The sequence below is a fragment of the Rutidosis leptorrhynchoides genome, chromosome 2, assembly GCF_046630445.1.
Source record: "Rutidosis leptorrhynchoides isolate AG116_Rl617_1_P2 chromosome 2, CSIRO_AGI_Rlap_v1, whole genome shotgun sequence".
Taxonomy (NCBI): domain Eukaryota; kingdom Viridiplantae; phylum Streptophyta; class Magnoliopsida; order Asterales; family Asteraceae; genus Rutidosis; species Rutidosis leptorrhynchoides.
In genome coordinates, this window is record NC_092334.1 from 327,683,247 (window position 1) to 327,699,223 (window position 15,977).

The 15,977-nt window shown below is 34.3% G+C and overlaps 1 long non-coding RNA gene across 1 annotated transcript; it reads right to left on the reverse strand.

Moving 5' to 3' along the window:
- Positions 1-6,084: 6,084 nt before the first annotated feature.
- On the reverse strand, positions 6,085-6,928 carry LOC139891878 (uncharacterized). Its single transcript, XR_011773891.1, has 3 exons — positions 6,461-6,928; positions 6,294-6,358; positions 6,085-6,193 (listed from the first exon to the last, which is right to left on the reverse strand). It is a non-coding gene; the product is annotated as an uncharacterized lncRNA (long non-coding RNA).
- Between the last annotated feature and the right edge of the window lie 9,049 nt (positions 6,929-15,977).

Consider the following 15,977-nt stretch of genomic DNA (forward strand, 5'->3'; position numbering starts at 1 on the left):
CACTACGCGATAAATAATCAATGTAAGCTATGTTCTCCTTTTTAAATTAATGTCTCGTAGCTAAGTTATTATTATGCTTATTTAAAATGAAGTAATCATGATGTTGGGCTAATTACTAAAATTGGGCAATTGGGCTTTGTACCATAATTGGGGTTTGGACAAAAGAACGACACTTGTGGAAATTAGACTATGGGCTATTAATGGGCTTTATATTTGTTTAACTAAATGATAGTTTGTTAATGTTAATATAAAGATCTACAATTGGGCGTCCCTATAAATTACCATATACACTCAATCGGACACGATGGGCGGGGTATTTATATGTACGAATAATCGTTCATTTAACCGGACACGGGAATGGATTAATAGCCACTAGAATAATTAAAACAGGGGTGAAATTACATTCAAGGGTAATTGGTGTAATTGTTAACAAAGTAGTAAAACCTTGGTTTACACGCAGTCGATAACCTGGTGTATTCATTAAACAAAGTATTAAAACCTTGTTACAATTCGAATCCCCAATTAGTTGGAATATTTAACTTCGGGTATAATAATAATTTGACGAGGACACTCGCACTTTATATTTATGACTGATGGACTGTTATGGACGAAAACCAGACGGACATATTAAATAATCCAGGACAAAGGACAATTAACCCATGGGCATAAAACTAAAATCAACACGTCAACCATCATGGTTACGGAAGTTTAAATAAGCATAATATATTTTATTTCATATTTCCTCGTACTTTTATTTATTGTCATTTTAATTATGGTTATTTATTTTATTGTTATTTAAATATCATCATTTACTATACGCTTCGCTTAAAATATAAATCGACAAACCGGTCATTAAACGGTAAAACCCCCCTTTTATAATAATATTACTACTTATATAATTATATATATTTTATATAAATATAGTTAAAAATATAGTAAGTATCACCAGCTCCCTGTGGAACGAACCGGACTTACTAAAAACTACACTACTCTACGATTAGGTACACTGCCTATAGTGTTGTAGCAAGGTTTAGGTATATCCATTTTGTAAATAAATAATTAAAACTTGTGTAATTTGTAACGTATTTCGTAGTAAAATATAGTACTATCACGTACCCCTCCGCTACATCATCATTCCACAACTCGATAAAACCACTACTACAAGGGATATTCCATTAGGAATGTTACCTTATAATCCACAACACTCTAACGCAATCAACATTATACGGGTCCCACTCCCATTAGTATAAAGACCCGAAGACTCCTCGATTCGCCAATTCCAAGGCGACTCACAACAAGAATCCTAACACGATTCTCTAACCACACACTATACCGAGTGTAACTCAAAACTACAATCATTAGACTTGTCACATTCTATTACGGAATTCAAGTCCTCGTCGCACATACGCATACGTACATCGGTCATCATAGTTACGATGGGTACTATAACCAATAACAATCTCAACAGTGCACCCACTACTTAGGGTGACTGAGCACGCACCAAACTCGTGAGTTGGCTCGCTCACTTAACTAACCGAATCCATCGTAACAATTCCCGGCTCGCAATGAACCCGATGTGACAACAATAACATCACTCGAGACCACTATTCCCTAGGAACCAATAAAAGATTCCTAATTCGTCCCGTTCTACCCCAACCATGCCACGTTTCCTCTGTTCGGTACTTGTCATGTCATGCTTAGTGTCAAGATACACTTTCGTAATAATGGTGATCGGTCATTATTACAAATGTGTACCTTACCATTTCCACATGGTCACGCAAAGTACTTTACCCGGACTGACGCAACATTCACACAAAATAACACGCGATAACTCCTAGTACCCGAATGACCCAAGTCCTCACCGTGAACTCGATCACTCAAACCGCCAACATGCGAGTCTCTCCAATAGATTCGTCCCTAGGACACTGCACCAAAAGATGCCTGTATATATACACCAATATACAATAATAATAAACGTATACAAGTACACCACAACAACAAGTCAACCTACAACCTAGGTGACTATCACTAAAACAACGTCCAAGTTCGCCTACCTACATTAGGCACTAGCAATCTAAGACACTAATTTACACGCGAAATAAGGCCCCACATAAACACACTTTGGACAAACGCAAGTCCTAGTTAGTCACCTACTCTAAGGCACTAACAAATCTCAATCCGACCCGTAATCCTACAAGTCCCGCAATTAACGCACAACCGACAATAAGTCTAAGACTAGGCACCTATTCCAAGGTCACCTAATTCCCTTAGACTATACTCTGATACCACTTGTAACGACCCAACTTCATTTTACCAAAAACACGTTTTAAAAAAAAAATTGAACCTGTACATCTGGACGGCGTCCAGATTCCTGGACGGCGTCTAGTACTGAAACCTTGGACGGCGTCCAACACTTTAGGACGGCGTCCAACTGAACTAACGGGGACTGATCAGTTTTTTTAATAATACGCGAGCGGAAAACCCGCTTCCTGACACTTTTAAACGAAACGACTTTCACAACACATCACAATAAGTAAAACTAAGAGATTTCCACAATAAAAATAAGTTTTACAACACCGGGCCCACAATGACCCGTTTTATAAATAAAGTAGCGATTTCGACCCATTTATCTTTTTAGACAGATTAGGACTTTACAACCCAACCCGATACTAAGAGCATAATCCCGGGGACTACCAATCCCCAATCCACGTTCAATATCCAAAAGCTACCCCATCGAGCCCAAGCGCTCCTATGCATCTAGCTTAACAAACTAGCTAGCTTCAAACCACAATACGTGTAAAAAGGTAAACAACGAGAGGGGTAAGCTATGAAAGCTTAGTGAATGCAATAATTATACATATACATATATAACCTACTTACTTGAAATCACTTACACAATTACCGTATACATGCTAGCAATATAATTAGCATACCATCGCAAAGTATAACGCTAAATCTCCAACACGCAAGCTAGCACAAACAATAGCATATAACTCGAACAATAATATGCTACACTACAACACATAAAATGTTGATGTTCACAACATCCATTAGTATTCCAGATCTCAAGGCTAGCCCAACGAATGGTATCGTCAACATCGAACTTTAACCCCATTCGTCCCAATTAATGTAGTATCATCAACATCGAACTTTAAACCCACATATGAGGTATCGTCTACATCGAACTTTAACCCCTCATCAAAATCACTACAATAGCGGTATGGCATCATCGACATCGAACTTTAACTCCATACATGAGGTATCGTCAACATCGAACTTTAAACCCTCATCCAACAAACAATAATGGTATGGCATCGTCAACATCGAACTTTAACTCCATACATTAAATAGCAACTCGCACGAGGATATGGTATCGTCAACATCGAACTTTAAACCCATACCTCACATGTAAATAAATCATATACATACATATATAATTATTCCACTCACCTCGAAATGCCAGCACAAGTCATGTATAACATGATCTCCGTCCTCAAATCCGAGCAAGTAACCACCTATATCACACATAGGTACAACATACGCATAAATAGCCATTCTCTAAAAGAGAACCTAACACAAACATTCCCTTAGCTGAGGGATCAAACCTTGCTCGCCAAAGCCCGCCCATTTAGCGCATAATGGACACAAACCAATTACCACTTCGGGTGGTAATTCAAACCCACTCTACAAGTACAATTTAACGCTTAAAGCACTTGATCTTGCAAAACCAACCCATAAATGCAACTTGACCCAAATTGCACTTAACCATTAAAACAAGTCAAGTTCGACCCATAAGCACCATTACTAGTGATTATGTCATAAAATCACCAATTTAACACTTAACACCAATGTTTGACTCCCATTGACCGAATTAGGTTTATCTCACTTTGGCTTGTCAATTTACATCTAAAGTTCCTACAATCATTAACAACTAGTGATTGTGTCTCAAAATCAACATTTGACACCAAAAATCAAGAACACTTAACGCATTTCAACATAAAACCCATTTTTACCCATATTAGGGTTTACACCCCAAAATCAAGTCAACACAACACCAAAATCACTAGTACACAAGTGTTCTAAGGTTTAACCAACACATGCAAGACCCAAACTTACAATTTCATCAATCGAAACCCTAAGTCACCCATTTAGGCATACTTACATGAATCTTACCCAAAACCCCCAAATTTCACAATAAATGGGTTTATAACTCTAATTAACATAAACCCTAACTCAAACAAGAAATCAAACACTACAATTCGGATTAGGGTTTACCTCAAGCACCAAAACGAGCTCTAGTAGCTAGAATCACTAACAAGCACCAAGAACCACCCCAATTTGGGCAAAAATCACCACCTTCATCAAAATCACCACCCAATTTGGGCAAAAATCTTCCGCTGTGCATTTGCTCATTTTAAAGATATTACTTGGAGTCATTCATGGCATATTTCGAAAGACGTTGCATTCTAGTCGTTGAGTTCAACAATATTATTATTAAGTCATTTATAGTTTGGATATATTATGAAATGGTATGCATGCCTGTCAACTTTCGATGTAATGAAAGTTTGTCTTTTATAAACAAATGCAATGTTTGTAAAATGTATCATTTAGAGGTCAAATACCTCGCAATGAAATCAATTATTATGTAACGCTTATAATCGATATGAACGGGGCATTTCCAGAGTAAATCAGCGGATCTTAACGAAAATCTTTCGAATTCACTTAATATTTTTGGCTCACGCTTCTGCAGATATCAGATATCATCCATGAGTTGAACTAGAGTTCTCCTAAACTTTTTGACGTTGGATATTCCATCCCTTGGTCCTTCTTCACGATAATTAAGTTAAAAAAGAAGTTTTAACACTACATCTTGAAAAATACAGTCCTCTTTAGCATCAGGATTTTCGATAGTAATTTTTAAAGTTTCTGATATTTCTCGGATAACCTTTTGTTGAGAATTTGTAAACTGAAATTTTGACGTAGTAAAAATCCGCGCGAATTCGGAATGGATTTTCTTCCTCTCTTCAACGAAGTTCAAATCTATTATTTCATCGGTGAAATTCAAAAAAACTTCTATTAATCTTTTGATAAGAAATGTCGCAGGATCAGAGTAGAAAAAAATCGCATTTTCCATATCGTGAAATGGGGTTAGGCTCTTTATCTTCTGTCCAAAAATCTAACTCAGAGATCATGGCTGCGATGTATTGGTTGATGCAAACTTTGGGGAATTCTTTATTTTTGATATAAAGCAGAAGTCCTATGAAATCTTCTAAATCTGATTTTGTTTCTATTTCTTCGTTTCGATACTTGAAGCAAAGAGTTCAGTTGAAGCTTGGAAAATTGAAAGTCCGAGGAATAAAGATGCTTAACGAAAGCTCGGTAAACATCCAATCTTCAATGAGGGTTTAGCAGATTTCCGATAAATGGTGCGTCTGGATTATCTACGTATCCTATCTCTTTGGAAATGAATTTAATCAAGTATGAATATCAGGAAAGTGTTGGATATTCTTCCCAGTTTTCATCTTCCATTTGTAGAAGTTAATTGAGATTGAATCCACCTATGGAGCATGAAAAAGGTAGAATCCTGGTTCATTGGAATAAAGATTTTCTAGGTAGTAATGGTAATAGGCATTTTGACAAGATAAAATTGTGTGTTTTGTGATCTAGGTAAAAGTTTGATTGATTAGAGATTATCTATTAAGAACTTATATCTTTAACCGCTCTGATACCAGTTGTTGATCCCAATTAAGCGACTTAGAACTTAAGTATTCAACTAAACAAGATATCAACGATTAAAAGCAATAACAAGTGTCGAAATATTTGAATAACTTGATGAAACAATGAACACACAAATATTTTAATGTTCGTCAAAATTATAGAGATTAAAGAAATGGAGAATGAACGATGAACGATTTGAGATGTGGTAAACATCTCCTATTTATAGACTTGAGTAGTAAGGAAGCATAATATTCTCAAAGTCTAAACGATCTCGTTTCCTAACTAACTTTATGATAACAAGTGAAACTAGATTAAATCGTATCTCAACAAAACTTTTACTTGAATTAAGAGATTTCCGGTTTGACTTCATCTCTTCACACTTATCTTTAAATATCTTCACGCGTATTGATGAAGTCTTCAGATCTTTACTTCGTAATTTCTGCTAGAGTCCGTGTTCTTCATAGTGCACCAGGGTCTGCAGTACCCATATTCAAAATCTCATACTTTACATTCCATACTTAACAATACTTAATCAAAAATACTTTTGAATCATCAGATTTTAAACAACACTTTACCTAACATATTATGATATGCATCATACCAATCAACATGAATATATCCAAGAATCGGGGTTATTAACCTAGATGAACATATGATAATTAGCCAATAATTTAATCTCATATAAGATGTAAGTTAGTAGTAATTAAAGAGAAGTTCATAGTTGTAAAAAAATATGATTAACCGAATAAAAGAAATGTTGTTCGATATTTGATGATCAATGCTAGCTTCTCATGTAATGATTTTGATAAAGATTGATAGCTTAGAATCTCTCCAAAAGCTTCAAAAAAATCTCCAAAACTCACTCCAAATCCAGCCTCCTTTGATCTTCAAATTGTGCTTTACGAGTTAAAAGCGCGTATGTCAGATCTGCTTCGGAGTCGTAGCCAATGGCAAGCCCTCCTTAACCAAGATTCTGTCTAAAACTCAACAATTTTGGTAGTCAGTTGCATGCTAGCTTGTAGTTGAAGGCTGGTTAAGAATTTTCAGGAAACCATCTGAATGAAAGTTGTAGCCCTTCGGATTATGAGCATCTGTACTTTTAAATAAACTAAATCGGAACTCGTATAAGTGCTATATGACCGAAATAGTAGAAGTGCACATAATATTTCAGTATCACCAACTTCCATATAATTTCATCATTCTTCAACAATCTTACATGAAATCCATTTCCTACTAAAATAAGTATTGAAAGCTGATGAAATCGACTTCAACGACGTGTAATTAGTTAATATCAATATTACTACTACAAATGTATTCAAACTACGTAATGTGATATGTGCAAGTAAGATAGAACTTAGACGGAAGAACTTTTTTATTAAAGTTCACTAAGACAGAAATTAGATATTTAATTTACGTAAACAACTTGTTAACAGATTACAAGAAAATAATGCATACTCAAATTTTCGTCCCTCCCAACTTTTTTTCTGAAAGCGTAACATGATTGCAACATTGATATTTCAATTAAGTGTATGAAACGGCTCTTGCAAAACAATGTTAAATCGTGTAATTGTAATTGCAATACCTACTTAACGACTTGATCAGAGTACACGAAATTTTACTTAGTTTGTTGATGATTCAATTTACTTGTAAAAGATAATAATAACGATTATAACGGTGGCAATTTACAAATCAAGATGATATAAGGTTTCCTATCAATGTCTTTATTTTAGAGAAAAAGCTAATATATCTTTTAAAAAGGTAGTAGTATTAAAATAAATATATCCTTTTCTACTGTTTCTTGCTTTTTAGGAATCACAGCTCTTCGTGTGACGCAGTTGGGCACCAATCAGTGCCACATTATACTAAAGTAGGTCTTTCTTGGTCATTATTTGTTAAATTAATCGGCGATAGCGAATGATTAGCTTTTCTATACCATTTTGGAAGAAAAAAATAAAAGCAACTCCTTTAATTTTAATTTCAATTGCAAGTGCTAATAAAGCCAGAGAGATTGTGATTTGATATATACATATATATATTGCCTCTTGATTATCAATATGGTTTTTATAACCATGTTGACTACTGTTTCTGATGAACCCTTGAGCCAATATCTATAACAAATGTTGACTATAAAGTGTTTTCAAATGTTATTCACCACCATTGCATTTTAGATTGATTGTTGTTATATATTTTCACAAATTACAAACCATTCTTAAGATGATGTTGTATAAGTGGCTTTGATATCCTCACAAAATTTCTCAGTTTCGAACTTTCCTTCATCTTAGGGTAGCAAGAGATAGCCATAAACGATCAATCTAAACTGCGAAAAACCTCCATTTTACGAAAAATTTGTTGGATCCATAAAGTAATACAGAGTATACAATCTAAACAATTAGACTCCATATTGAACTTGGATGAAGACTTGAAAGGTCAATAGATCGTCTATATATACCTGATCGACATGATCATAAATGAAGAACTTAAATGTATATTTAAGAAAAATTGTTAAGAGGGATATGGCCTTCTAACTAACCCATATTTAATGATTGGACTGAATGGTCAAAAGTATCATTAGACAGATAAAGACTAGTTTTTCTTGTCTTGTCCTTAAATTTAACTTTGCCATGTTCATTTTTTTTTCTTGTTGCTCTTCTTTTATTTTATATTGCCTCTTTAATGTGTTGTCTTACCCTTATAAGGGCTTAAGGTATAAAGGCCCCTCATGTAGCCAATAAATATGGTATGCATCTCTTAGCATGTAAGAGTTTCTCTCATAGTAAGGATAAATTGTAGTGGTATGTTCTTTATAAAAGATCAAAAAAGAGAGAAAAGATATTGACCATGAACATGAGGTAGCTATATACCAATAGATTAGCATATTTGGGTCCACTTGCTATACCTAGGATAATGAAAAACTTTAGCCATGATTCTTGATGCAATTTTTCTTCATGAAGATATGGAAGAATGTAATTTGCCAATTTACCATTGATATGGCCTTGTTAATTCAAAGAGTTGAGGTATTTTTTTCTCTGTTCCGTCCATCTAAAGCGAGTTTCATCATTTATGTCATACTCAAGGTAAAGCGGCACGTAATAAGCTTTTTTCACGAGTTCATTTACAAATAATAAAGCTGATAATGAAACTTCAGATAGCAAAGTTAGTTTGATCTCTAGCTAGCAATATTTTTTTCCAACCCCAGAATTAGGACTGAGATGAAAATATATTTAAGGTCTTGCTGATAGCGAATTGCTCAACACTCATTAGCTTCCTTTATCGACCTATTTATGTTTAATGATGCAATATGCCACAAACAACTATAACTTGAAGTCGTCATATTATACAAACTTAACGAATCAAGATTACAATTCGTGTATGGGTGATCCAAGATTGGTTTTGTTACGTTATATTACTTTTCTTTTGTTTCCACATGCTTTATCGAATGACTTTTTCCCCTAAAGGACGGCTTTGGTTCGCCCAATATGGAAGTTTGCATGATTTGAGGACCTGGCATTTTTCATATATAACCTTTTTCGTTACAAATAAAAATAGAAATACAAAATAGTTAACAATAATTAACATGATAGTAAGTAAATCATTAAGCTTCCAACTACTGAGTCATATGGATCATTAATTCCTGTTTGATTTATACCTCGATTAAGGGATACTACATGATGAGGATCAGAGTGCTCAAAAGTCCTAAGCATATAATTAGAGTTTGATTAAAGTGATCCTAGCAGCTTGGTTATCATTAAAATGTATCTAGCTGAAATGGAATCAGGTTTGATTCTTCCATTACGCGTTGCTGGTTGACAACCTCAAAGAAAAAGACAACGTAATCGATTTTGGGAAAATAACACTGACAGGATAAGGACAGTACCCTTAACTAACGGGATGCATACCGCACGGTGGGTACTGATTTAACACACCAGCCTCTTTTTTTCATTTTTATATGACCACCACCACCCAAAAAGACACTACTTTTGTTAAAATTCAGCCAATGCCCAATTGTGATTCTCCTTGTCCTATATATATATATACATCTTTCCAATATTACATTTACAATTATTTACAATTGATAACCAATGTTTATAGCTCATAAATAAAATAGTATACATACAAATTAATAGAATACAGTTACTGGTTTAACTGAACCATATCAGAATTACATAATGCTTTCCATAGGAATAGCAACTATGGATCCTATAACGAAAATTGCTTACAGGTTTGGACAGTTTCCGACCTTTTTCTCGATCTGTTCACCCTAAAATATGCTGTCAGTGAGGTTTGAACCTGAACCGAGGATATTGGGGCAATGAACCCAGGATATTACGTAGTCTCAGGAGCTAATTTTTTTATGATTGAAACCTTCTTCAGCTGTTGTGGGCATTGTCACTTTTAACTCATTTGTGTACCCCACTAAAGTAACCTATTTATTTTTTGGCAATGGTATTCAGTGTACACGATTTCCATACAATGATAACGTGTTCTGCCAAATCAAGTTTTAGTTTTTTGTCGTCATTGTAACTTGATACTAACCAGCAGACGAATCTGTGTGAAAGTTTGCTTTGTCAAAAGAAAAATACCCAAACAATATGGTAGTTTTTTGCTCCTGTTCATAACTACATTTTTGTGAATTTTATAACCTACATTTTCTATTAAGGGTCAATCTTTGGAAATGTAAAAACTTATTAAATCTCCTTTTATATAGAACCATTATAATTATTAAGCAAATGAATGGTGTTAAGAGTTTTACCGAGCCCCATAAGAACTGATAATCCTAGTTATCAAACTCACCACATAACAAATAGAATATCAAGAACACGTGGAGATAATAATAGAAAAGGAAACTAATATAACACAGTATTTTGTTGTGATTAAGAGGGGATCGACTGGACGTTGGTACACACAAATTTGAGAGAGAATAGCTCTATTACTCATAAGAATAGATTACAGAGTATTACAAAACTCAAAAACAAAAAAACTCTCAAACTAACACACTAGGAATTCTCACCACTCTCTAGGGATGTATTCACTCTTGGTTAGGATTACACATTTAACGCACACACACTAACTAGGTGTGATTACACTTTTCTGAATGCATTACAAATGAGGTTTGCACCTCTATTTATAGAAAGCTTTGAGGAGGTGGAAAGGTGTGAACGGGATGGTGTGAACACATAAAATGGTGACTAGCCGTAATTGTTTTCAACTTTGCTACTTCCATATGAGTTGTCAAAGTTGACTAGCCGTCATTGTTTTCAAGTTTGCTTCTTCCACATGAGATGACGACATCTAGAAGAAACTAGAATGAGGTATCTAGATGATACGACATCTAGAATATACTAGATTACGGGTGGAAGCGTTATCATATTTAACGTGGTTTAATCCAAAGATTGACCCTTAATCTTACAATTAGTTTAGTCCACAATCAAACAGAGAAAATTTTCTTATTAATTTTTCGTAGGTGCTCCTCTAATACAATGAGATTATGGTTACAAATTATATGTAACAAACAAAATCATTCCAAAACTGAAAAACTTGGTGGCTACGTTACAAGGGTCCTAATTTCCAGACTCTAATACTCAACTGTTAACTCCTCGTGACCTGCAAGCCCTAGCTCGCGACCGCGAGCTTCTACATGCTCGATTTTTCTTGTTTTCTTTTAATATCTTCAATCGTCAACAAATCTCATACTTTGAAGATTTCGAACGAACTCAGACCATATCACCATTTTGACTTCATTAAACCTACTCATCTATACCGCCAAAAGAGCTTCTTGGGACATGCACATTCCAACTCATCGAGTTGCAAGCTTTCGATAAAGAGTACTTCAACTTTTCTCGCCAAAACGTAATCAAACAAACCACATATTGTAAACTTCTACTTCAATCATCCCACAACCACAATCGGTTATATGACTGTAACTCCTTTTGAAATACCTCATGATAAACCATCCAGGACACGCAATACTACCACACAGTGGGAATGAAGAATTTTAACACCTTAAACTGAGCCATAATACAATCCTCGTTACTCGCTTGGGCACAATCTAACTCTCTCTGTATCTGGAAATCATCTCACTAGACTATGCGATACCAGGTCTGAGCCCGATCTGACTCTAACAACCCCATCACATAAGTGATCTATCTATACACAATGCCATGTACACTCTATATCCCTCCAACAAAGAATAGACCACATGGTAGATCAAACTCGTGGACATTTCCATCAAAGCACTCGTGAGAGAACACTATATTATTCTTGATCTTCTACCTTACCGTTTTTCCTTTCACTGTTAGAACACTGAGCACATAAGTGCGCAAGAATTCAGACGAATCCAATTCTTCAATCCGAGTCAACCCCACTGTACGGATTGATAATGTGCCTTTTATACACGTTATTGGTTTCTAATTTGGTTCCTTTGATAAGGAATCTGAACATATGATTCTTTTTTGTGCAAAAAGTTGGTTTCAAGCAAAGAACGCTAAAAAAAAAAGCATCAAGACTCATATAGTTCAAGATTTCAGATCAAAAGAGATTCAACGAGAGAAAAGTCGAAAACAACATCAAATGTGCTGCATCCTTCATTAATGTGGCGCATTATTATATGTTAAGTGACACATTTGTTAACGGCTAATATTATATGTGACTCATCTAAAGAGATACGGCACATGAGATTTGAACATGGAAGGCAGATGCGGCGCATCGTGTCCTGGATTGGCTAGCAAGTCAGAGAAAATCAATAAATAAGAGGATGTTTTGGCCATTTCAAAAGGAGACAAATTCAGTAACGAATTGGAAAGGTTTAGAGCTATTTTTCGTCATCTTCAAGTCATTCTATCATCAAGATTGAAGATTTTATCAAGGATCATTATTGGTACATTAGTTTTCATAAAATTTAGTGACTTGATTATGAATTCTTTTGTTATGTTATGTTTAATTGATTACTTCATGAATATGTTTGGCTAAAAAACTTGTGTTTGCTTTAATGTAAGACTGTTGGATTTTAGATTTTTCTATGCTATGGTTTATTTAAGTTATTTTGTTTAATTAATTGTCTTCTTTCATAAATCCACTGTTGTAATTGTTTATATGCTTTAATTTAATTATATATGTTATATGTTATTGACTAGTTAATGTGATTTAATTGGTAATAAATAATTTATACATTAACACTTCTTGATTTTGACATCTACATGTGAGTGTAGGTGGTAATTGAATGATATTGTGATAACACAATTGTGTAGACTATTTTGAGTTATCTTAATAGACTAGGTTTTACGTAAGTTTGACCAAGGAAGAATCTCATTGATTGAGCAGGGTAAAATCTATGAATGATGTTAATGTGAATTGATTGAATTTATTAGATCTTAGGGTATGCTTGGTTGGGAGTATTAGATGGTAAGGAATGATAATGATTATCATTAGTCATGTTTGGTATGTTAAAAGGAATGGAATGAATACTAAGTAGTGGATAATGAAGTATTCCTTTCTAAATTGGGGGTATTGAATCTGGGGTAATGGTAATCTTGATAACTGCCTACTTTTTTTTATTTTTTTTATTTTGTTTCTTTTGCCTTCCTAAAGAATTTTAAGTACTTCTCTTATCTACCGTTTAATTAATTTGACCAATTATCATCTTTCGTTAATCTGTTCAATGTTATAGTAGGTTAACTCACAATTTCATTTTAAGATGAAATTTTATGAAAACGTTTGATTAAATTTTTATTTTATATTCGTTTGAATGAACACATTTTAGTCGTTTAATTCAATTTCAATTTTTCATGATTGATAGATAACTTATTTATATTTCATGTATTACGAATACACTGATTTATAAGTTCACGTTCCTTATATATAAAAGTAATTAAATATAAAAGAGTTTTCCAAATTTTATTTTATTTTACTTTTTTTGTTTGATATTCTCCATTTCAAACTTTATCTTTTTAAACCAAGCACCAACAAAGATAATGATAATGCCTATTCTATTTCATTGTATTCCCATTCTCATTCCCTTTCCCATTACCTTGAAGGAACCAAGCACACCCTTAGTTATTGATATTGAAAGATTGATATAACTATTTACTTATAACTTTAAAATAAAGGTTTAATTACAAAAGAACAATTTTTATCATTTTTTGAGCATTAAGGTAACCAATGTTTCTCTCATCTGATTAATCCGTTTAGTTTAATTCTATTTTACTTTAGTTTAATTAATTTCAAATCAAAACTCCCCATTTATATAGGATAACTATTAGTTTTTAAAGTCTTAATTAATTGCTCTCTATGGAACGAACATGTCTTTTACTTATTAATTGCTATACGATCAGGTTTAGTTTCCTGACTTATGTGATAATTGTTAAGTAGTTTGCTAGTTATTTTATAAGTAAGATTTCACACATCAACTTTTGGCGTCGGTGCCGGGGAGCAGTTTTAATTAGGATTTTAAGATAGCTTTTAGTTATTCGATCATTTTGTGAGAATCTAATTCTCGCAAAAGTTATTTGTTTTATTTATTTATTATTTATTATTTATTTTTTTGCGTAGACGCGTTTGTTTGTTGTGTTGTGATTGAAGGTTAGATGGAAGTGTATGAAACTGTGTGTTGACAAATCAGATTTCATGAATCCATTTTCTGAGCCAGCAAGAGTTTATCAGAAATGCGGCAGGTTAAGGAAGAGCAGTCGTTATTAGAGGGCTTTGCTGCATTACCCTTATACATTTCGAATTTTGAGTTTGTAACTAAGATAAAAGAAGAGATGTGTGACGAGAATCAAATGATGGAGGATTTGATGAAGGCCACAAAGACCGGTCAAGGTCATGTGATTACACGCCTAATGTGCCAAATGATTTTGAGATTATGGGGCAGTTTCTCCACATGATTTCTAATCAGTGTCAATTTAGCAGAACACCGAAGGAGGACGTTAATGAGCATCTTCTAACATTCATGGGGATCTGTAAATTATTCAAGATTGGGTCAGTGGAAGATTCAGTGGTTTAATTGAGGATTTTCCCTGGTCATTGAAGGGTGATGCGAAATATTAGATAGAGTCACTACCGGAAGAAGAAATTATGACTTGTGATGAGATTGTTGATAGTTTTTGGAGAGGTTTTTTGCTAGCTTCAAAAGTTGCACGTTAGAATGAGATTAATTATTTTGTGCAAAATCCTACTGAAACACTTTATGAAAATTGGGCCAAGTTCAGTAAAATAATAAGAAGTTTTCCTCAACACGGGTTGAATATATTTCAGAAGGTCCAAATATTATGTAGGTGTTACTGTGATTACTCGTAAGGAAATTGATATTGCTGCGGGTGTGTCGATTATGAAAAAGACACAAGATGAGGCCCATAATGTAAGACCCAAATATTTATTGTACATAATGTATTTATGGTGTACGATGCGTATATGAAGTGTGCGTGTTGCTTGCTCGAACGCCGAAGGAAACTGGACGTTGTCTGAAGTGACAAGGTGTGTACGTATCTTTTCAACCCCAAATTAAATTTGTGTTGATGTTTCAAAGCCTTACCATGGGAAAGAAAATCTTATTACGTTTCCAACGATATTTGATTCATCGAAAACGGAGCTACGGTCAAAAAGTTATGGCCAAGACAAGAAACTGAAAACTGACATGTAGGTTGGAGCGGCGCTCCACCATTTGGCGCGGCGCGCCGATTGCTGCTGATGCAATTTTTAGCCTTTTTAAAAGGTTTAAATGAGGGGTACTTTGGTCTTTTCATTTAGGGTCGGTTTAGGGTCACCAAAACTGATCTAGAAATCCATTGGAGCTCATTTCTCACCCAGACAAACACTCTCATCCATATCTAGAGAGAGAGGAAGGGTTCTAGAGTGAGAGAGCTTGAATTGGAGAAGAAGAAGTTGGATTCTCGCCAAAGCTCGGGTTTTAAAGTTGTTCATCTCGCTCCTAGCTATGTTTTGATAGTTTTGGTAAGTTCTAACTCCGAATTTCATTTGTTAGATTTGATATTCAAGTTAGGGTTGAGATTGTTAGTTGTAAAATCCATTTGGTTGATGAAGAGGGTTTATGGAAACTTGCTATTTTGATATTTGGTGGGTTTTGGGTTGGTTAATGATTTAACCATGTTTAAGACTTGTAAATGGTGTATAATCACTAGTATTAGTGATTATTGATGTTTTGGAAACCATTAGGGTTCTTGTGGTTGACTAATTTTGACTAGAGTCAAAATTAGGGTTTGTTGATGATTATGACTCAATTGTCGATTTAATAAGGTTTATAAACT